General features: G+C 55.2%; 1 protein-coding gene across 1 annotated transcript in view; it reads right to left on the reverse strand.

Annotated features, from left to right (window-relative positions):
- SLC45A3 (solute carrier family 45 member 3) overlaps positions 1-19169 on the reverse strand; it is a 42546-nt gene extending 23377 nt beyond the window's left edge. Inside the window, exon 1 of the mRNA XM_064173542.1 lies at positions 19097-19169. The gene's annotated coding sequence lies outside the window, so the exon portion shown is untranslated. The remainder of the gene's footprint in view (positions 1-19096) is intronic.
- Between the last annotated feature and the right edge of the window lie 4262 nt (positions 19170-23431).

Raw genomic sequence — 23431 nt, forward strand, 5'->3', positions numbered from 1 at the left:
GGGTTGGAAGGGACCCAAGGAGAGATCATGGAGTTCAACCCCCCTGTCTTGGGCAGGGACACCCTACCCTAGAGCAGGCTGCACACAGCCTCAGCCAGCCTGGCCTCAAACACCTCCAGCCATGGGGCCTCAACCCCCTCCCTGGGCAACCCATTCCAGCCTCTCACCACTCTCCTGCTCAACAACTTCCTCCTCACCTCCAGCCTCACTCTCCCCACCTCCACCTTTGCTCCATTCCCCCCACTCCTGACACTCCTTCACAGCCTCAAAAGTCCCTCCCCAGCTTTTTTGGAGCCCCCTTCAGATCCTGGCAGGCCACAAGAAGGTCCCCTGGGAGCCTCCTCTGCTCCAGCCTGCACAGCCCCAACTCTTTCAGGCTGTGCTCACAGCAGAGCTGCTGCAGCCTCTGAGCATCCTCCTGGCCCTGCTCTGGACACTCTCCAGCATCTCCACAGCCCTCTTGTCCCAGGGGCTCCAGAGCTGGATGCAGTACTCCAGGTGGGGTCTCAGCAGGGCAGAGCAGAGGGGGAGAATCCCCTCCCTGGCCCTGCTGGCCACACTGCTGCTGCTGCAGCCCAGGCTCTGCTTGGCTCTCTGGGCTGCAAGTGCACACTGCTGGCTCCTGCTGAGCTTCTCCTCCAGCAGCACCCCCAAGTCCCTCTCCTCAGGGCTGCTCTCCAGCCTGGCACTGCCCAGCCTGGATTTGTGCTTCCTTCCTTCCAAGTTGGGTTCAAAGGGAGGCATTTATATGGGATGGGGGTCAGATCCTTCATGACACACTGCAACTGCTTCATCCCAGCACCCAAACCCTCATCATCCTGCTTTCAGGGCCCTCCAAACACCTAGCTCTGGTCCAATGTGGTTCTACTCTACCCAGGAGCAGCATCTAACCACCAGACTGATCCTTGGCCCAACAGATAGATGCCCCAAGACTGAAGGCACTTCACCACCACCTCCACTTTGTGATCTGAAAGGAAGAAGGCAGAGAATGAAGAAGGGGCCAAGTTTTAAGCCCCTGTAGGCAGCAGAGGATTTTCAGGAGCCTGCATCTCCCACTTTGTGTGAGCCACTAAAGCAGACTGCACTCAGCCACTGAGCAAAGCTCTTGGCTCCCATCACCACCAAACCACTCACCCTTCCTTGGGCTCCCCACGATGGAGCAGCAGGTGCAAGCTCAGGTCCTACCAGGCTCACACTGCCCCAGTAACAGAGTGCAAGTCGTGTCAGAGCTACCAGGATGCATCTGCAACTGCTACCTGGTGACCTTCCCCCTGCCTTTGGCCCTTCTAACCTGGGGAGCTGGTTTGTCCTGAGAGGTAGCAAGGTTGGGCTGCTCCAAAGCCAGCTCAAGGCACTGGTTCTCCCCTGCAAGAGCTTTGGGAGGCATTTTATCTGCTATTAGTGGTTCCTTCAGGTCAAGGCACACCTGTGAGGGCAATCGACTGTTGAGTGCCTTCTGAGGCTTACAGTAAGCAGCAAGGGCACCTGAAACAGGTCACTGCTTGTCCTGCAGAGGACAAAGCAAAGACACCAGGGAAAGGTCCCTTTGAGACAGAGGAGGCAGAATGTTTAAGAGTGGGAGTCAGGAAAGGATGCTGAGCCCAGCAGAGCAGCAGCACTTTGCTCTGCCTATCAAACAGAGAGGATCTCTCCTAGGGTGGAAGAAGATGTCTCCTGTTTGCCCTTCACACTGCAGGTCTCTGGTAGCTCACACTCCTCTCAGAAGCTGTGCCAAGAGCTCTGTGGCTGCTTTATCCTCCCCTCACTACAGAACATCAAACAGACAGCAGGGCAGCCCACAGGCTCCTCTGACCTCCTGTCCCACAACCTGCTTCTCCTTCTGGCAGGCAGAGGAATTGCTCCTGGCAGGAGGCTTCTCTCCCCAGCTTTGGCTGCCTTAGCTCCTGTGCCCTCCTGTTTGACCAGCAACAAAGATACAGCAGCAGAGAGTGGCCAGTTTCAGCCCATCCTCCTCCTCCTCCTCCTCTCGCTGCTACAAACAGGAACCATCTGTGTCTGGCTAAGGGGGCCAGGCTGACTCAGAGGCCAGGCTGACACTTGTGGAGCCTGCCATGCCCCTCAGACACCAGACCAGAGCACACCACCATGCCATGCAGATGGCAGGCACCACTGCCACATTAACCCAGCACCAGGCTGCCTGGCACAGAGCCTGCTGCAGTCCACACCACCAGCAGCAGCACAGCCAGGACGTTAGGAAGAAGTTCTTGGCTATGAGGGTGGTTGAGACACTGGAATGGGTTTGCCCAGAAAGGTTGTGGACTCCTCATCCCTGGAGGTGTTTGGGGCCAGGCTGGATGAAGCTTTGAGCAGCAAGTAGGAGGTGTCCCTGTCCATGGCAGGAGGACATGGAACATGATGATCTTTAAGGTCCTTTCCAACTCAAGCATTTCATGATGCTGTGGTGAGGCAGGGTGCAGAGAGCAGCTGCACACCACACTGCCTGCAGGCAAGCAGAGCCAAGGCTGAAGGGCTGAGAGCTTCCCTTGCTGGTCTGCAGCTCAGGCCAGTTTCCATTGGGACACCCAGAAAAGCTCAGCTGTGATGTGATGAAGAACTGAGTGCCCCAACCATAGAACAGAATCAGTCAGGGTTGGAAGGGACCACAAGGGTCAGCCAATTTCAACCCCCCTGCCATAGGCAGGGACACCTCACACTAGATCAGGCTACCCACAGCCTCATCCAGCCTGGCCTTAAACCCCTCCAGGGATGAGGCTTCCACCACCTCCCTGTGCAACCAGTTCCAGGCTCTCACCACCCTCATGCAAACTTCTTCCTGACATCCAGTCTGAACCTACTCCTCATCCATAAGGACATCCCACAGCTGAGAGCAGCCTCAGAGCACGTTGCAGGAGCTGCAATGGGACTGCTTGTGCCTGCCACACTGTAGGGTGCTCTGGTTTCACCTCCTCAGGACCAGCAGCTAACCACCAAACTTCAACTGTCAAGCAGAAGCCTCACAGCAGGACCAAGCAATGCCACCACAGCAGCAGCATTTGCAGCCTCCACTCTGGGGAGCCTCACTCCTTCAAGTCTCCCTTTCCTGAGTCAGCATCAGGTCTGCTCTAAACAGCTCCAGACAAGGTTGGCTGGCTCTACATCAGAGCTTGAGCTCTGCTTTGCTGCTGCACGACCCAAGCTTTTAATCATTCATGAGAGGAGCCCCTGTTTTGGTGCAGGAGGAGGGGGAGGAGGGGGGGGTGGAAATGAGAGACAATCTGGTTCTGCTTTTCACTTGAACTTCTTTTTCTCTGCTCTTTAAATGCTGTGTGCCCATCACCCTGGCATTGGCTCCCAGAGGCAGCCTCTCCCCCACCTCCTCCTCCTTCTTCTATTTTGCTTCTTACATTTTAAAGCAGAAGAATAAAACAGGAAAAAAAAATGTAAATGGAACTGAAAAGCAGGGCTGGGGGGGGGGACACTAAAATAAACCTCCTCCAGGTGCCCCCCCCCCACCTCCCACCCTCCTCTGCACAGATTATATCCAGCACCACATGACCAAGCTCTGTATTTCTATGGCAGTGTGTAAAACCCACCCTGCTGAGCTGCCTTTTCTCTGCCTGGGGCTGGGGGGCTTCTGCAAGGCGTCTCCTCAAACAGCCCCACAAAGGGGATTAGGGAGAGCCCCCTCAGCCCCACAGAGTAATCCATCAAATTATCCCTTGTTGGCATTGCTGTCCTCTTCAAGAGAAAAATAAGAAGGGGGGGGGTGGGGAAAAAAACTCTTCCAAAGGCTTTTAAAGGCACTGAAATTACACTTGAGCCTGAAACACTCCACCCAGCTGCTGTAGCCCACAGCACAATGGGTTGGTTGTAAAGGGAGGACAGGGAAGGGGAGGGAAAGGGATGGATGCTGTTAAAAAGGGCAGCAGCCTCCCCGTGTCTGACACTCCAACAGGTGCTTCCCAAGTCCCTCCAGACTCCTGGGACCCTGCTGGCTTGATAGCATCGAGCTGTGCCTCCTGCTCCTGTGGAGCAAGGGGCTGGGGGTTTGGGATGTGTTTGTTGTGCTCAAATGGATCCAGGGATACATCCTGAAGGGAGGCTGTAGCCAGGTGGGGTTGGGCTCTGCTGCCAGGCAGCCAGGGACAGAACAAGGGGACACAGCCTCAAGCTGTGCCAGGGCAGGTCTAGGCTGGATGTTGTTAGGAAGTTGTTGTCAGAGAGAGTGATTGGCACTGGAATGGGCTGCCCAGGGAGGTGGTGGAGTGGCTGTGGCTGGAGGTGTTGCAGCCAAGCCTGGCTGGGGCACTTAGTGCCATGGTGTGGTTGGTTGGGCAGGGCTGGGTGCTAGGTTGGGCTGGCTGAGCTTGGAGCTCTCTTCCAACCTGCCTGATTCTATGATCCTTGTCACAGAATCAGAGAATGGTAGGGAGTTGGAAGGGACCTCCAGAGGTCATCCAGCCCAACTCCCCCTGCCAGAGCAGGATCACATCCAGGTGGGTTTTGAGTGTGTCCAGCAAAGGAGACTCCACAAGCTCTCTGGGCAGCCTGCTGCAGGGCTCCAGCACCCTCACAAGAAAGGTTTCTCCTCCTGTTAAGGCAGAACTTGCTGAGTTTCAGCTTGTGTCCATTGCTCCTTGTCTTAAACTGGGCACCAATGAAACGAGCCTGGCACCTTCATCCTGACACCCACCCCTCAGATACTTACAGAGGAGACCTTAGCAAAGGGAGGGTCTGCAACCAGGATCCTCCCCTGTGGCAACCAGCACTGGGGTCTGGCAGTGCCCCTGGCCACAGCAGCACTGTCCCCTCCTGCTACCTACCCTGTTCCCAGAGCCCTGCAGCTGGGCAGCCCTTCAGACTCCCTGCAGAACACCTAATGCAGACACCACACTAGCCAAGGGCTCAGGGGGGTCTCCATTGGTGTCTCCTCATGTAAAGCCAAGCCAAGTAAAGGTCACATGCACCAAGCCTCTTTGAATGGCTACTGGGACAGGGAATCTGCATTTCAGAGACTTGTTGTGGCTGGAAAAGCCCTTTAAGATCACCCAGTCTGGTGCTAAGCCATGTCCCTCAGCACCACATCTCTGCAGCTTTCAAACCCCTCCAGGGATGGGCATCCTGTGCCAGGGAGGTGCCTGAATTGCCTTCCACTGCAGCTACCACATGGACTTCTGTGCTGCTCATCACCACCCTGCTCTGAGATGTGAGGTCCTGTGCCCACCAGCCCTGCCTGAGCAAGCACCTGGGATTCCATCACTCTTCTCCTTCGGGAGAAACCAGCACTGAGAGTCAAACAGGGAGAGCAGAGCACAAAGAACTTACCCCACAAACTGGAACTGGCAAAGAGAAGAGCAAACCAGTTCTGGTGGAAGGCTCTTACTGTCTGACTGTGAGCCCAGCCCCATCTGAGCACTGAGAACACTGGCACTCAGCTTCTGGGCTTTAACTGCACAGGCTGAGTAGAAAGAGAGGAACTTCCTCATCTGCTACAGAGGAGAGAGAGGAAGGCAAAGCTCTCAACTGCTTCTCTGCAAGGCCTGTTCACAGAGCTGGAAAATGGGAAGTGAAATTGGACCTTCTTGTCCCCACCCACAGCACAAGCACTGATGGGATGTCTGACTGCTGAGCAAGCCAAGGTCCATCTTCAGCTCCTCCTGCCCACGAGCTCTGCTGTGGGTCCAAGGCAGCTCTGGGACTTCTACCCCACAGGAGACTTCCATCACATCTGGCTTTATGTGGAAAGCTGTGACAGCCACGGGGCCAGCTGAGTATCAGTTTTAAGGTGGAGAAGACACTTCTGATGTGCTAGCAAAAAGCAGGGGCCAAAGCAAAGGCTGGCACTGACACATGAGACTGCAGTGCCAGGAGTGCCAGGTTCTGCACTTTGGCCACAGCAACCCCAAGCAGCACTACAGGCTGGGGCCAGAGTGGCTGAGAGCAGCCAGGCAGAGAGGGAGCTGGGAGTGAGGAGCTGAAGAGGAGGCAGCAGTGCCCAGGTGGGCAGCAGAGCCAATGGCTGGATGAAGCCTCAAGCAACCTGTTCTAGTGGGAGGTGTCCCTGCCTATGGCAGGGGGTTGGAACTGGCTGAGCTTTGAGCTCCCTTCCAGCCTAAACCATTCTATGATTCTATAAGCATAGGTGTGGGATGGTCCTGCTCTGGCAGAGGGGCTGGACTCCATGACCTCTTTGGGTCACTTCCAACCCCTGACATCCTTTGGTCCTTCAGACAGGGAGAGAACAGAGCAAAACTCTCCACAAGCTTTGGGCTGGTTGTTGCTGTAAGACAGACCTGTCCCTACTGCCTGCCCCTCTGGCACAAGTGATCCTTTCCACCCTGTTTGGTGGCTTCTTCAGTCCACCCTCTGGGCTTCAGTGCCAGTGGAGGTGGGTTTATGCCAACATGCCAGGCTGCCAGCAAGCCATCTCCTGTCACAGTAGCTATGGGCCAGGACCCTCTGCCAAAGGGACAGGTGAAGAGCAGGTGTGCAGGAGACAACAGGATTCCTCTCAAGCACCTTAAGGTCAAAGACCACACATCAGAGACTTGAGACCTTTCTTACAAGAGCAGTTTGATGTGCCTGGGGCAGCAAAAACTGCAGCAGCTCTGCCTGCTGCCCGCAGCACTGCGACCTCCCCGGGTTAATGAGAGCCCTCAGATCACTGCTGGAGCACAGAGAGTGCTGCTCCTTATCAGGACAGAGCAGTCATGAGGCCTGGGTCTGAAAACAGGAGATGCTGAAGTCGTTTGGCTAATTGCAAAGATAAGAAGCAATCAGATTCTGGGGTGGGTTTGGGTTGGGGATCCTTTTTGCAAGAGAGATAAGTTGCACTGGAAGAGCTTCATGGGAAACTTGGGAGGCTTTTTCCTCTCTCTGTTCTCAGTGTCAGTTGAACGTGTTACAGACTCTCACCCTGCAGGGGTTGAACAAGAAGCTGTAGCTTGCTCACATGCAGTGCCTGGAAGGGAGTTGCAAAAGGCAAGGCTCATAGTGGCCCTTTGCACAGGAGGGGAATGGAGCAAGACATTATTGCCACCCCCCTCACTGCCTACCCCATCTCTCCTTACAAACAGGAACTGAACTTCCACTTGGAGCCCTGGAGAGGAGATCAGCCCCAAATGATTAGCTTTTAGTAATCATTAAGCACAGAGCTGAAGTTCAAAGCTCCTTGGATCTTGCAGAGCACTCCGGGCACAGGTGCTGGGGCTTGATGTTGCACATGGTTCTTTTCTTGCTCTGCTACCAAGGACTGACTGCATCCAGCAAGGAGGACAGGCAGGAAAGTGGTCTGAGAGCTGGAGCTGCTCAGTGCTGGCAGGAGAAGTCTGCTGGACTGGCAGAGGACTGATGGCAGTTTGTGCATGTTCAGACTGGGAGTAGGGGCAGGATTTTCTCCTCACCCTGGGCTTGCTCTCTCTCACCCCTACGTACTGGAGTAAAGTTCAGTCAGCTCCAAGTGAAGCAGGAAGACCTCTGACATTCCTGCACCGTGCTCTGGGCTGCCTTGGGCAAGCAGCCAGGGCACCTGAGGCGGGCACGACGCTGGCTTTGCCCCCAAGGAGCTGGGCAAGGCTTATCTCCAGCACTGCCCCAGGGAGGGGGACAGCAGGGGCAGGGAAGGGAAAGCACTGTGCCAGGCCATTGTGGCTGTGCACCAGCATGTGCTGACTGGCCTCAGCTCCAGGCTGCTGCTAGCAGAGGGGCTCGCTGGCATTGCCTGCTCCTGCTAGCAGCAGTGGCCACAGACAGTGACGGATGGGACCCTCCGGGGGCAGCACAACTGTCGGCTGCGTTCGCAGCAAGCCAAGATGAAAGAAGCCCTTTGGAATCATCTTCCCTGGGGGGCTGCTGTGGGACTCCTCTCAACACCACAGTGATCTATCCAGGCTGGCTGGCTGGATTTGGAGCACTGAGGTTGCAAGGATTTCCCCTGAAACAATATCCATGGGCTGAGAAGACTGGAAGCATCCTTCCCTCCCTCCCTCATTCCTCTGCTTTCCTTTCTGTCCACATGGTCAGACCCTCTCTCCAGCCCACATGTAGCCACTCTCCCAAGCCTGGCTGCAGTCAGTTCCCATAAAAAGCCATCCTTCCAGGCCCATTAACTGCTCAGTCGGCCTTGGCTGGAGCACAGCAGCCTTTTGTTCCAGCCCTGCTCCAGCTGCTCCCACTGCCCCGTGCACACAGGACTCGTTTGTCACAAGCATTCCCAAACACACCTCTGGAGTCCAACAGCAACAGTGGCCACACAAAGCCCTCCCCTGTCACCCCACCAGCCTGTACCTGGTACACTCAGGCTGCTGCCTTGCGAGGCCACTGTCAGCTCATCGCTCCTTTGTGCTCCATCTCTCTGTATTTATGAGCTGCCTCTCACCACAGACCTCCAAGGAAATGCTCTCCGTGCCCAGAACAATTCTTTGTTCCTTTTTGCATAGCTCCAAGGGAAGTCAGAATCATTTCCAAGGTCCAGAACAAGGTAGGACAGGGGGAAACCAGAATGGGCAGGCAGAGCACTAACAGAGGATACTCCAGCAACAGCAAGGACAAGAGGAAATGGCCTGAAGTTGTGCCAGGAGAGGTGCAGGTTGGATATTTCTTGACTGAAAAGAGTGATCAGGGGTTGGAAGAGGCTGCCCAGGCAGGTGGTGGAGTCACCATCCCCAGAGGTGTTCAAGGAGGGTGCAAATGTGGTGCCTCAGGATATAGTTTGGTGGTCACAGTAGTTGGGTTATGGTTGGGCTCAATCTCAAAGGTCTTTTCCAACCATCATGATTCTGTGCTCAGCTGAGGTCTTGTAGCTTACCAAAACACTTTGGGTAACCCCAAGGAAGTGCTTCACCATGAGGGTGGGGAGAGCCTGGAACTGGTTGCCCAGGGAGGTGGTGGAAGCCTCACCCCTGGAGGTGTTTAAGGCCAGGCTGAATGAGGCTGTGTGCAGCCTGCTCTAGTGTGAGGTGTCCCTGCCCATGGTAGGGGGGCTGGAAGTGGCTGACCCTTGTGGTCCCTTCCAACCCTGACTGATTCTAGGATTCTCTCCAAAGAGAAGGTCACAACAGAGGTGGCAAGACAGCCCTGGGCAGAGGGGAAAGAGAGCAGCATGACATCCTGAGTCAGTGGCAAATGCTTCTCCAGAGGCAGAGGACAGCCCAACCTTTCCAAACAGAGCACTGCTGATAGAGGGGGGAGGAAAAGAGTACGAAACACCAGCACAGGTTCCTGACCAACACAGAGACTTGGGTGTCTGTGCAGACAGGCCAGAGAACGAGCTGAGCACACTCACAGCCACTTCAGACCTAAGACAGAGCCACTCCTGCCCGTGGCTCTTAAATTAGAAGCAGCAATTGGGGAGGAGATGGCAGAAGAGTGTTAGATTGGAGGTTGGATCAGCACCTCGGTGTCTTTGATGCAGCAGGTCAGATCCCAGCAGGAATCACTCCTAATGTTTGCTGAAGTAAGTGTGATTCATGGCTTTTATTGCATGCACCACTGCACTGGAAGCCCAAACCCATCAATCTAAAGCAGGATCTCGATGTTATCCACAACTGTGCACACCTCACTCCTGACGTGGGCTCCAGCCTGCTCTGCTGGATCGGAGTCGCTGCGCTCATTGTGCTGGCACTGCCCTCCAAGCCCCAGGTGGGGACAAACCACCACGGAGAGAACTGCAATTCACCAACACAATGAAGGTGGGAAAAAAACCAAACCCAGCATCTGTGCTTCCTTCATTGAGGAGAAAACCTGCAGACCTCACAAGCCCAACTCTGCAGACCTCACAAGCTGACACCAAGCTAGGAGCAGCTGTGGAGCTGGTGGAAGGTAGCAGAGCCCTGCAGAGGGACCTGGCCAGGCTGCATGGGTGGGCAGAGGCCAAGGGGATGAGATAGAACAAAGCCAAGGGCAGGGTTCTACACTTTGGCCACAACAACCCCAAGCAGCACTACAGGCTGGGAACAGAGTGGCTGAGAGCAGCCAGGCAGAGAGGGAGCTGGGGGTGCTGGCAGAGAGGAGCTGAAGAGGAGGCAGCAGTGTGCCCAGGTGGGCAGCAGAGCCAATGGCATCCTGGGCTGGCTCAGGAGCAGTGTGGGCAGCAGGACAAGGGAGGTTCTTGTGCCCCTGTGCTCAGCACTGCTCAGGCCACCCCTGGAGTGCTGTGTCCAGTTCTGGGCTCCTGAATTGCAGAGAGCTGTTGAGGTGCTGGAAGGTGTTTGGAGAAGGGTAACAAAGCTGGTGAAGGGCCTGGAACACAAACCCTATGAGGAGAGGCTGAGGGAGCTGGAGGTGTGCAGCCTAGAGAAGAAGAGGCTCAGGAGTGACCTCATTGCTGTCGGCAGCTGCCTGCAGGGAGGCTGTAGCCAGGTGGGGTTGGGCTCTGCTGCCAGGCAGCCAGCAACAGAAGAAGGGGACACAGCCTGAAGCTGTGCCAGGGCAGGTCTAGGCTGGATGTGAGGAGGAAGTTGTTGGCAGAGAGAGTGATTGGCATTGGAATGGGCTGCCCAGGGAGGTGGTGGAGGCAGCATCCCTGGAGGTGTTCAAGAAAAGCCTGGATGAGGCACTTAGTGCCATGGGCTGGTTGGTTGGGCAGGGCTGGGTGCTAGGTTGGACTGGATGAGCTTGGAGCTCTCTTCTAACCTGTTTGATTCTGTGATTCTAAGCCCAACCTCCAGACCTCACAAGCCCAACCCTGGTGCCCAGCACTGTTGTAAAGTTTCTCTCCAGATGACCTCATTATTTTACCAGAGGCCACCCTTACACCTGCTGAGAACCCAAAACCTGGCACTGGTGAGAATTAATAGAATCAGAGACTGGCTTGGGTTGGAAGGGACCTTCAAGGTCATCAAGCTTCAACCTCCCAGTAGCCCAGGTTGCTCAAGGTCTCATCCAACCTGGCCTTGAACACTTCCAGGGAGGATGCATCCACAACCCCCATGGGCAACTTGCTCCAATGTCTCAGCAGTCTCCCTAGAAAGAATCTGCAAGTCACCAGAAGCTGATTCCTTCTAGACCTGATGGAGCTGATTTCATGGGTTAGCCAAACCAGGTTTCCCAGGGTGTAAGCCACAGAGTGTCAGGGGCTGGAAGGGACCCAAAGAGATCATTAAGTGCAACCCCCAGTCCAAGCCACCATGGTCAGGTTCTTCAGATCCCTGAGTATTGCCTTCAGGTTTGGGCTCCCCAGTTGAAGAGGGACAGGGATCTGCTAGGGAGGGTCCAGTGGAGGGCTGTGAGGATGATGAGGGGACTGGAGCACTGCCTGAGGAGGAGAGGCTGAGGGGCCTGGGGCTGCTTAGTCTGGAGAAGAGAAGACTCAGAGGGGATTTGATAAATGTCTATAACTCTGAGTGCTGGGGGTCAGGAGGGGGGGACAGGCTCTGCTCACTGCTCCCTGGGATAGGACAAGCAGCAGTGGATGGAAGCTGCAGCACAGGAGGTTCCAGCTCAGCACAAGAAACATCTTCTTGCCTGGAAGGGTCCCAGAGCCCTGGCACAGGCTGCCCAGAGAGGTTGTGGAGTCTCCTTGTGTGGAGCCTTTCCAGGCCTGTCTGGATGTGTTGCTGTGTGCCCTGAGCTGGATTGTGTGGTCCTGCTTTGGCAGGGGGCTTGGACTGGATGATCTCTTTGGGTCTCTTCCAACCCCTGACCTCCTGTGAGCCTGGGATCCAGACCAACAGCCCTTTCCTTTAGAGCACAGACAGCAACATGGAGAAACAAAACCAGTTCAGAGCTGCAAATCAAGCACCTGATTGCTGCTGTGTGTGTCCCAGCCACCCTCTAGCCCCAAGACAAAGAAGCCATTCGCACCACATTCCTCCACCTCACTTCTTATTTTGCCAGACAACGTTCCGGGGGGGGTGGGAGGGGGGGTCCTGTTTCTCCTCTTCTGGTGGCTGGCAAGATGTTAAACAAATATTTTGGAACTGCAAGGGGAATTGGCATTTTAGGATGTGAAAACAAGGAGGGAGGGCACAGATTGGAGGACCTCAAGGAACAAGCATGCACACAAATAATAGTCATAAAAGGGTGACTTGATAGCTCCACTTAGTTATGTTGTTTGAACAAGCCATGTGATAGCTTAGGCCAGGGGCAACAGCAACACAAGAAACTGGAAGGGTGGTCAGGCATTGGAACAGGCTGCCCAGGGAGGTGGAGGAGTCACCATCCCCAGAGGGGCTCAGGAAACCTATGGCCATGGCACTTAGAGACATGGTTTAGTGGTCATGGTGGTGGTGGGTTGATGGTTGGACTGGATGCTCTTAGAGGGCTCTTCCAACCCAAACAGTTCACAAGATCACAGGGGTTGGAAGGGACCCAAAGAGATCATCCAGTCCAAACTCCCCTGCCAGAGCAGGACCACACAATGCAGCTCAGGGCACACAGCAACACATCCAGACAGGCCTGGAAAGGCTCCACACAAGGAGACTCCACAACCTCTCTGGGCAGCCTGTGCCAGGGCTCTGGGACCCTTCCAGGCAAGAAGATCCCCCATGTGTTGAGCTGCAACCTCCTGTGCTGCAGCTTCCATCCACTGCTGCTTGTCCTATCCCAGGGAGCAGTGAGCAGAGCCTGTCCCCCCCTCCTGACCCCCAGCCCTCAGACAGTTATAGACATTGATTAAATCTCCTCTGAGTCTTTTCTTCTCCAGACTAAGCAGCCCCAGGTCCCTCAGCCTCTCCTCCTCAGGCAGTGCTCCAGTGCCCTCATCATCTTCACAGCCCTCCACTGGACCCTCCCTAGCAGATCTCCGTCCCTCTTCAACTGGGGAGCCCAAACCTGAAGGCAATTCTCAAGATGAGGTCTCAGCAGGGCAGAGCAGAGGCAGAGGATTCTGTGAGAGTTGTGTGATTCCATGGGTCCAACACACTGCCAGGCTTAGGTAACTGGCAACAGGAGCATGGGGACACAGAATTACAGACCCACCCCTCTGGTTTGCCATCTTCCTACTCCTTTGTGCTGAGTAGAAGATTTCCTTCACCTGATGCAGATCCACACTTGCAAACTGCCCTCTACCAGCACACAGAGCCATGGAATGGTTTGAGCTGGTAGGGACCTTAAAGATCATCTTATTGCAACCTCCCTGCCATGGTTAGGACTCACCTTCCACTAGCCCAGGTTGCTCAAAGCCTCATCCAACCTGGGCTTAAACAATTCCAGAGGCATCCACAGCTTCCCTGGGCAACCCATTCTAGTGTCTCACCACCCTCACAGCAAAGAGCTGCTTCTTAATGGCCTACATTGTTCAACTACCTTGCAAAGGCTGCTTCAGCATCCCCCCCTGTCTTTTACAGGCAAAGATTCCTCCTTGCCTGGTGAGAGTCCCTGTCCCCTCTCTTAGCTGAGCCTCAGGGTTCCTGTTTGCACATGGCTGGCTTTGATGTCTGCTATTCAGTGCTCAGAAATGAAGTCAACGCTGCAAATGTGAAGTCAACACTGAAAATAGTTGACAGCTGCTCACAAGCTTCTCATGACTCCCTTGCTCCACTCATGGCACAACCCCAATCATGAGTTTAACTGCATGGCTGAAGGATCACAAGACTCCACAGGTTGGCTGTCTAGGGTCAGCTGTAGTTAAAAGTAGCTGTCTCACACTGGCTGCCCCCCACCTCCTGCAGAAGCCACAAGGCACAATCATATGATGAACACAGTTGCAAGAGCAGAAGTGACAAAGGAGGTGCCCCAGACCCAGCTCCTTCTGGTTCCTGTGCATCCCTCTCTGTACCATCTGCTGCTAACTCCTCTCGAGGGACAGAGCACTGCAACCATCCCTGGTTGCACTGTGATGTGACCACACCACTGCCTGCAGCTTGCTTTCCTTCCATCCCTCTGCTCCTTTGGCCTCGAGTCCATCACAACCCTCCATAGCTTTCACCCAGTGGGTCAAGTGTTTTGCTCTGTCATTGCCTTAGCCAAGACAAGGAGGTGGCAACAAACAGCCACTAAAGAAAACCCTAAAGAGAGGAATATGCCCACCAAAACAAGACACTCCTTGGATGAACTGCTCCAGCCTAGGCAAAGGTGGAGGATAAAACCAAACAGGTGTTACTCAGATGCTGCTCACTGCTCATCTGAACAGCTCTACGACCCCACTGGGACTGAGGTGGGACAAACCCCTGAAGAGGATGGTCAGAGGAGTGCTCCAAACCTATATGTTGATGGCCCTGGAGGGGGAGTGGACTAGGTGACCTCTAAAGGTCCCTTCCAGCCCTATGACTCTACATCTGATGCTGTGTGAAAGGCTTCGATTGCCCAAGTGTTCTTGAGTGTGCATTTACAGTCATGGGGGCAGACAGAGACCCTCAGCAAATGACTCTGCACTGCCTCTTGAGTGTCCTCTCCTGTCACTTATGTAAGTAAGCTCCTACCAGACCTGGTAGATTAAGAGGAGGCTTCCAATACCTGAAGGGGACCTATAGAAGAGATGGAAAGGGACTTTTATAAGAGCCTCTGGTGATAGGACAAGGGACAGTGGTTTGAAACTAGAGCAGGGTAGAATTAGATTCTGCCCCTGTGCTCAGCACTGCTCAGGCCACATCTGGAGTGCTGTGTCCAGTTCTAGGCTCCTCAATTGCAGAGAGATGTTGAGGTGCTGGAAGGTGTTTGGAGAAGGGCAGCAAGGCTGGGGAGGGGCCTGGAGCACAGCCCTGTGAGGAGAGGCTGAGGGAGCTGGGGGGGTGCAGCCTGCAGCAGAGGAGGCTCAGGGCAGAGCTCATTGTTGCCTGCAGCTCCTTGCAGGGAGGCTGTAGCCAGGTGGGGTTGGGCTCTGCTGCCAGGCAGCCAGGGACAGAAGAAGGGGACACAGCCTGAAGCTGTGCCAGGGCAGGTCTAGGCTGGATGTTAGGAGGAAGTTCTTCATGGAAAGAGAGATTGGCATTGGAATGGGCTGCCCAGAGAGGTGGTGGAGTCCCCATCCCTGGGGGTGTTTAAGAGGAGGCTGCATGAGGCACTTAGTGCCATGGGTTAGTTAATTAGAAGGGTTAGGTGATAGGTTGGACTGAGTGATCTCAGAGGTCTTTTCCAACCCAGTTAATTCTGTGACATCAAAAGGAAGTTCTTTCCTATGAGGGTGGTGAGGCACTGAAACAGGTTGCCCAGAGAAGCTGTGGAGTCTCCAAGCCTGGAAGTGTTCAAAGCAACTTTGGATGGGGCCCTGAGCAAGCTGCTTTAGTAAGACATGACCTTGGTCATGGCAGGGGTTTGGAAGTAGATGATCTTTAAGGCCCCTTCCAGCCTCAAGCCATTCTAGGATTCAATCACACCAGCTGCTAGTTGCATGCAGGGAAGAACACACAACCCTGGCAGTTCTCTGCCACTTCACTGTTTGCAGTGCTCCTTAGAAAGGAAATCATCAGGACACTGTCACAGGTCAAACTCTTTCACCCTGGGTTTTGTCAGTGTAGAACTACAGAAGCCAGAGATTGAGACTCATAATTGAATAGGAATATCAAAGCAAAGCCTGACCTAACAGAGCATTAATGCTCATCTTCCTCCACTTCTCTGTGTTCCTCAGAAGAAGTATGCAACTCCTCAGAGCTTCTTAGGATTACAGAATCAAGCAGGTTGGAAGAGAGCTCCAAGCTCAGCCAGCCCAACCTAGCACCCAGCCCTGCCCAACCAACCAGACCATGGCACTAAGTGCCCCAGCCAGGCTTGGCTGCAACACCTCCAGGCACAGCCACTCCACCACCTCCCTGGGCAGCCCATTCCAGTGCCAATCACTCTCTCTGCCAACAACTTCCTCCTAACATCCAGCCTAGACCTGCCCTGGCACAACTTGAGACTGTGTCCTGTTGTTGCTTGCCTGGCAGAAGAACCCAACCCCACCTGGCTACAACCTCCCTTAAGGCAGCTGCAGACAGCAATGAGCTCTGCCCTGAGCCTCCTCTTCTGCAGGCTGCACTCCCTCAGCTCCCTCAGTCTCTCACCAGCCTTGGTGCCCTTCTCTGGACACATTCCCTTATCTCAGCATCTCTCTAGGTTCAATCTTTCAGAGTGCTGCAGGCACTGAGATTTCCAAGACTCTGCAAGAAGACATCCAAGGAGACTCACTCAGCTGCATCCAAAGAGCAGGTTTTGCCCTGTCACTTCCTCAGACAATGGGTTTGATGCTTTTAGGACCAGGGTTTTTTTTTGTTCATACTCTGCATAACACTTCTAGTAGCAGCTTCACCACAAACTGAGGCACCTAAAATTGCTTTGGGTTATTCTCACAACACCATCAGCTGCAACAGTCCCCAGCATCACTCATCTCTACACTGAGGCTTTAGTCAAAGAGCAGAGACAGACTACTCAAAGGGACAGACCAAAACCTACACACACTCACATCCCAACCCCCCCCCCCCCCAAATGCTGCCACTTGAGTGCTCCAGAGAAATAAACATTTGGGAATGAGGTTAGCAAGAGTTTACACCAGACATCCGTGTTTGCTAGGGACTCTGGCAAAGCTAGAGCAGCCCCAAGGCTGCCTTCTCTAGCTCAGGGATCAGCCCAGCCATTTCAGCTCCTCACACTCCAGATGGAGCCTTTCTTACTGCTGATAAAGCAGGACTGAATGCCTCCAAAGAGCTTCTCTTGGTGGAATCTGTCTGGGGTATGCTGCAGTATCTGCTGCTCCTCTATGACCTTACACTGATGATCATCTTAAGAGTCTGCCAGACCATGCTGTGCCCATAAAGAAGGCTACCATGAGCTCAAGGCAGCTTCTACACAAAGCTTGGGCCTTCCAGCAGCACTTTGATGTTGGAAAACACCTTTGAGGTTCAGGCATCTCAGTGGGAAACACCTTTGAGCCATAGAATGAACCAGGTTGGAAGAGACCTCCAAGCTCATCCAGTCCAACCTATCACCCAGCCCTATCCAGTCAGCTAGACCATGGCACTAAGTGCCTCAGCCAGGCTTTGCTTAAACATCTCCAGGGAGGTTCAGACAACTCAATGAGAATCTCTTCTGCCCAGGGAAGTGGTTGAGGCTCCATTTCTGGAGGTGTTTAAGGTCAAGCTGTCTGAGGCTGTGGGCAGCCTGCTCTAGGGTAGAGTGTCCCTGGCCATGGCAGGGGGATTGGAACTGCCTGATCCTTGTGGTCCCTTCCAACCTTGAGGGATTCTATGATCTAGGGTAGGGTGTCCCTGGCCATGGCAGGGGGGTTGGAACTGGCTGAATCTTGTGGTCCCTTCCAACCCTGAGGGATTCTATGATCTAGGGTAGGGTGTCCCTGCCCATGGCAGGGGGGTTAGAACTGCCTGATCCTTGTGGTCCCTTCCAACCCTGAAGGATTCTATGATCTAGGGTAGGGTGTCCCTGCCCATGGCAGGGGGGTTGGAACTGGCTGAATCTTGTGGTCCCTTCCAACCCTGACTGATTCTATGATTCTCTTCAAGGAGACAAGACCCTCTCAGAGACAACACTGCACAGGCTGTGGGAGGAATATACCCATCAAAAAAAAAAAACCCCAAACATCTCCCTACAAGGAGAAGTTGCCTACTAAATCCTAAGATTGGTTTATACCCTGCACTAGGGGGACTTGTAAAGCTCTCCTTTAATTTCCTATTAATTCTGGAGATACTTGTTATCCATATCAAATTTCTAATCCTTTCTTTTCTCAAATCCCATAAGCCAAGCAGCCTTGGCTTGCCACAAAGTTTTGCTGGTAATAAGTTCCAGAGTTGAAGGCAACTGCCTGGAATCCGAGCAGAGGGCTGGGAATCTGGCACGCCTGGCTCCGCCACCACAGCCACTCCCCGCGGAGTGGAAGGGCAGCAGGGATGGATGACGCAAGAAAGTCCAGGTAGCATCACAGGTTTAAAAAGAGGGAGAGAAAACAAACCCTGAGATTAAAAAGAAAGGAAGGAAAATGCAGGTAGGCTGAATAATAAAACACTTTCCAAAGGCTGGGGACATAGGTTTGTTGTGCCTGGGTGATTTTTGGTGCCCAGGGCGTTTGGAGTTCTTCCTCATGCTCTGCTTCTACAAACTGCCTCAGCGTTGCCACATGACACAGACAAATGCTGCTCTCTTGAACCCAAAAATACACCATCAGAGAGGAGTATGGGTTGAGCATGGCTGCTCTCTGTGGCTGGCAGATCCAGAGGAAGACCAGGGGGGAAAAAAACACCCACACCAAGCTGCTCTTGATAAGTTTCCCTTCTGATTTTTGTTTTCAACAGTGAGGCTGGAAATCAATCTGGCCATGGCCAGTGTAAAAGCCTTAGTTTATTCTAGGGCTTTGCTCTGCCTCCTAAAGCTGTCACCCACGGCAAGACAAATGAGCCTTTTAGTTTGGGTCTCTCACAAACAGCTAAGGCATTTTACCACCAAAGTCTCCAGTCACGCCAAAGTTAATTGATGGAATCGCCATCCTGTGCCGGTTAGGTACCGCTTCTAAGAAGACAACCTTAAGCTCCTCCTGCAGTTGAAGGAGTCAGATAGGCTAAGCTGGCAGCAAACCCACCAGAGCCACCGGTGAGGTGCAATGAAAACTTCCCTTTGCCAAGTGCTGCCTTCCTTTGAGGCTAAGGATTCACTCACCTGTCCCAAAAGCCTTTAGGATTTCGGGAAGTTCATGGTCACTTCCCACCTCCCAAACTCTTTCCCCCTCCTTCAATCAACTGTATAAATACCTTGGTCACAGCAGGGATCTCCGTAGCAAGGAGACGCATGGCAAACGCTAACGCCACATCCATGCTCTGTGCACTAACGCAGCTCTGGGAGGCCCGGAACGGTGCCGCAGGGGCACTGTTGGCAGCCCTACCTGCAGCCCCTCCTGCTCCCACAGATCTTGAGTGGGGTCTTTTTTTGTCTGCCCAAAGCAAAACCAGCGGCGGAGCCGCAGGGAGCATCAGCGGGACCAAAGCTGAGCCCGCAACCGCCTCGCCTGAGCGGACCAGCAGCGCTCCCCGGCCGAGACACTGCTCCGCAGCTCTGCCTGCCGCTCTTCCCCTCCCGCCTGCGAGCCCAGGAGCTGCCGGGACACCTTCCAGCCGCCTCGGCAGCAACCGCTGCTCTCCGCCGACCGGCACCGGGCGGCAGCCGCTCCCGCTACCCGGGACGGCAAACTCCGGCAGCCTCATCCCGGCTCGGCCGGGGCACGGAGCTGCCATGTCCCTCCCTTCCTCCTTCCCACCCTGCCCCGTTCCATCCCTACCTCGGGGGTGGTTCTGGCGGCGGCGGCTGCCGGGGCTCAGCCCGGCGCCCAGCCCCGGTGCGGCGCCCGCGCCTCCGCCGCCGTTTAAATGGGCAGGTTGAGGCCCGGCAGGGAGCATGCGCTGCCGCGGGCGGAGCGGGGCCGCCGGGGGGGATCCGCCGCCCCGGGCCGGCCGTGTCCCCCCTCCCAACGCCGGAGCATTCGCGGCGGAGCCTCCGCCTCGCAGCGATCCCTCGCCGTGCCCCAGAGACCGAGCCCTCAGCTTGCCCAAGGACCGAGTCCCGACCGTGCCCGGGGACCGAACCCTCACAGTGCTAAGACTCTTGGGGACCGAGTCCTGACCGTGCCCGGGGACCTAGTCTTGACCGTGCCCGGGGGACCGAACCCTCACAGTGCTAAGACTCTTGGGGACCGAGTCCTGACCGTGCCCGGGGACCAAGTCTTGTCGTGCCCAGGGGACCGAACCCTCACAGTGCCAAGACCCCAGGGGACCGAGTCCTGACCGTGCCCAGAGGGCGAGTCCTGACCGTGCCCGGGGACCAAGTCTTGACCGTGCCCGGGGGACCGAACCCTCACAGTGCTAAGACTCTTGGGGACCGAGTCCTGACCGTGCCCGGGGACCAAGTCTTGACCGTGCCCGGGGGACCGAACCCTCACAGTGCTAAGACTCTTGGGGACCGAGTCCTGACCGTGCCCGGGGACCAGGTCTTGTCGTGCCCAGGGGACCGAACCCTCACAGTGCCAAGACTCTTGGGGACCTAGTCTTGACCGTGCCCAGGGACTGAACCCTCACAGTGTCAAGACCCCAGGGGACCGAGTCCTGGCCCTGCCCGGGGGACCGAGTCCTGACCGTGCTTGGGGTACCGAGCCCTCATAGTGCCGAGACCCCGGGGAACAGAGTCCTGACCGTGCTTGGGGTACCGAGCCCTCACAGTGCCAAGACCCCAGGGGACCGAGCTTTCACCGTGCCCCCTACCGAGTCCTCACCGTGCCCCGCGGGACTGAGCCCTCACCGTGCCGGGGGGACTGAGCCTGCTGCCATCAACCCCATGGAGTGGACACTCAGCGGGGCCGAATCCCTCAGCCCCGGGTTTGGAACCAAGCTCCCTACTTCTTTTTCTTTTTTTGCCTCTTTCCCCCTCGTTTCTTTCGACCTGAGACTTCCTTCACCACCACCACTCCCTCCTCCCCCCCGCCCCAGCCCCGGGAGTTTCTTGTTCTGTTTGGGTTTTCACTAATCTATTCATGACTTGTAATTGCTTGGATTGTATGCAAATGGCTCTGGGAAGCTTGTGACCTGGCTCCTGGACATTGCTCATGCTGAAAAATCACATGGCGTGTGCGAGGGAGAGAGGGGGACAATATAGATGCTTATACCAAGAGATCCAGGGAGCGAAATCTGTACCTGCCTCGTCCCACAATAGCTGAACGGAACCGTGAGTTGAGGCGGGGGGGATGGGGAGGAGGTAAAAATGAATGTTCTTATTCACACATCCAGCCCCGGAGATGAGAGGCTTTAGAAAGAGCTCCTCAAAAACATCCGCAGCAGCAACAAACATCTTGCTTTGGGCGAGCGCTGGTGAGCAGAGGAGAGGAAAAGGGAGGCGAGGATGCAGTTGGCAAACGCAGCTGTGCTTAAATAGGTGTTTGGGGCAGTTCTTCTGCTGGTGGGGTGCTCAAAAGCCTTGCTCTGCTCTGTGCTAGTTGAAGGTCCTGCCCTGTTCCCGCGGTGGATTCATAGAATAGAATCATAGAATCAAGCAGGTTGGCAGAGAGCTCCAAGCTCAGCCAGTCCAACCTAGCACCCAGCCCTGCCCAAGCAACCAGACTATGGCACTAAGTGCCCCAGCCAGGCTTTTCTTGAACACCTCCAGGGATGGGGACTCCGTCACCTCCCTGGGCAGCCCATTCCAGTGCCAATCACTCTCTCTGACAACAACTTCCAAACAACATCCAGCCTGAACCTCCCCCAGCACAGCTTGAGGCTGTGTCCCCTTCTGGTGCTGGCTGCCTGGCAGCAGAGCCCAACCCCACCTGGCTACAGCCTCCCTGCAGGCAGCTGCAGGCAGCAATCAGCTCTGCCCTGAGCCTCCTCTGCTGCAGGCTGCACCCCCCCAGCTCCCTCAGCCTCTCCTCACAGGGCTGTGCTCCAGGCCCCTCCCCAGCCTTGCTGCCCTTCTCCAAACACCTTCCAGCACCTCAACATCTCTCTGCAATGGAGGAGCCCAGAACTGGACCCAGCACTCCAGGTGTGTCCCGAGCAGTGCTGAGCACAGGGGCAGAAGAACCTCCCTGGGATTCCCCCAGCTCAGCGAGCCGCAAGAGCATCCTGAAGATCTGCTTATTAAATCTTCACAGGGTCTCTCCTTTCAGCAGCTTCCTACCTCCGAAGGTCAAAACAAAAACCAACCCCAATCCCATTGCCATGTCACATTTCAGCTTGGCTCAGCAGGATCGTCTTGTTTTCCCTGTGCGAGCAGCTGTTCCCTCCCAAACTTTGCTGAAAGGACTCACCCTCCGCGGAAAAAAAAAGGGCAAGCAGAGGAGCCACCTGCATTTGTTGTCACTCGAACCGATGAGAACTGGCTCACCAGGGCGGCTTGGCCAGGAGAAGTCACACTGCTGTTTCCTGAAGCAAAGAATGAAGGGGAGGGGGGGGGGGGAGGAAAGGTTTGGCGCTCCAGATGTAGCCAGGAACACGACTGAAAAACAACCGAGCCCGGCACAGACACACGCAGAAGAAAAAGAAACCAGAAAGCTGAAGGGTTTGGGCTATGACTTCAGCTGGTAAAGTGCCAGAGTCCAAATTTGGGTGGGGAGAGCTGCCCCTGTTTTCGACTCGCAAGCAATTAAAGAGCTATTAGCGCTGCTGGGTTTGTTCCCTCCTGCGCTGGAGTCTCTGACTCTCTCTGGAGGTGGATTCCCCAGCATGGTGCCTGCGCTGAGCTCCAGCAGCTTGGCACTGCAGGGCTCTGTGGTTAGACTGGCAGCACCGACTTGAGTTTCCCAGCTTCTATTCCCGGCTCTGACTCACTGTGTGAGCTTGGTTCGGGCACAAGCAGCCAGTTTTAAAGGAGAAATTGCAGGCTGTGGTGAGTACTCCTAGGCTGGCACTAAGAAGAGGTTCTGCTCCTCTCCCTGAAGGCCACAGAGCTGGCAGGGTGTCAGCAGGCCAGGGGTTTTCTGTGCCAGGCTTTATTCACTGCTGCCCAGTGATGGCATGAGGGGCAACAGATACAAACTGCAGCCCAGGATGTTCTGCCTCAGCATGAGAAGAAACTTCTTTGGTGCGAGGGTGCTGGAGCCCTGGAGCAGGCTGCCCAGAGAGGTTGTGGAGTGTCCTTCTCTGGAGGCTTTCCAAACCCACCTGGACACTGTGATCCTGCTTTGGCAGGACTCAAGTCTCCAGAGGCCCTTTCCAGCCCCCCTCATTCTGTGATTTTGTGCCAGTTGCATGAAGCTCTGCAAGAAAGAGAGCGAAAAGGAAGCTCTGGCTGACATCTGCACTGCCATCGGGAGCCAGGGCAGCTGCTGCCTCCTCCTTGTCATCATTGCGTTCATGGAATCACAGAATCATTTCTGTTGGAAAAGCCCTTGGAGATCACTGAGCCCAAACCCTTCTCTGACTCTGCCAAGGCTGCTGTGAAACCATGGCGCTCAGCACCACACTTTTAAACACCTCCAGATAGAGGGATTCAGACACCCTGTGCTCTGGACCCATCATCAGCTTCCTTGCCCTTCACTGGACCTGCTCCAGAAGCTCAGTGTCCTTGTAGTGAAGGGCCCAAAACCGAGCCCAGGATTCAAGGTTTGGTCTCAAGCACCTCTGCAGCCTTTTGGTAGAATCATAGAATAGCATCATAGAATCAGGCAGGGTTGGAAGGGACCACAAGGAGCAGCCAGTTCCAACCCCCCTGCCATGGTTAGGGACACCTCACACTAAATGAGGCTGCCCACAGCCTCATCCAGCCTGGCCTCAAACACCTCCCTGGGCAACCCATTCCAGGCTCTCACCACTCTCCTGCTGAACAACTTCCTCCTCCTGGCCAGGCTGAGTGCTGGTACCCAACCTGGGGCTCCTCTACGGAGCCTCGGCGGAGATGTTCCACGGTCACGCCACGAAGGTGACCTGTGGCAAAGAAGGCACATGGCACCACAAGGAGGAAACCACAGCCAGGCACTGGTGGAGCTTCCACTCCTCCCTGCCCACCTTCTCCTTCCTTCCAGTACAGCTTTACAGATCTCACATCTCCCAAATGACAGCTCCCCATGACTGAGCAAGACCAAAAGCCCAGGCGCTTCCTGAGCCTTCTTGTGCGCTCCTGGAACCCATCC

The sequence above is a fragment of the Pogoniulus pusillus genome, chromosome 39 (genome assembly GCF_015220805.1).
Source record: "Pogoniulus pusillus isolate bPogPus1 chromosome 39, bPogPus1.pri, whole genome shotgun sequence".
Lineage (NCBI taxonomy): Eukaryota > Metazoa > Chordata > Aves > Piciformes > Lybiidae > Pogoniulus > Pogoniulus pusillus.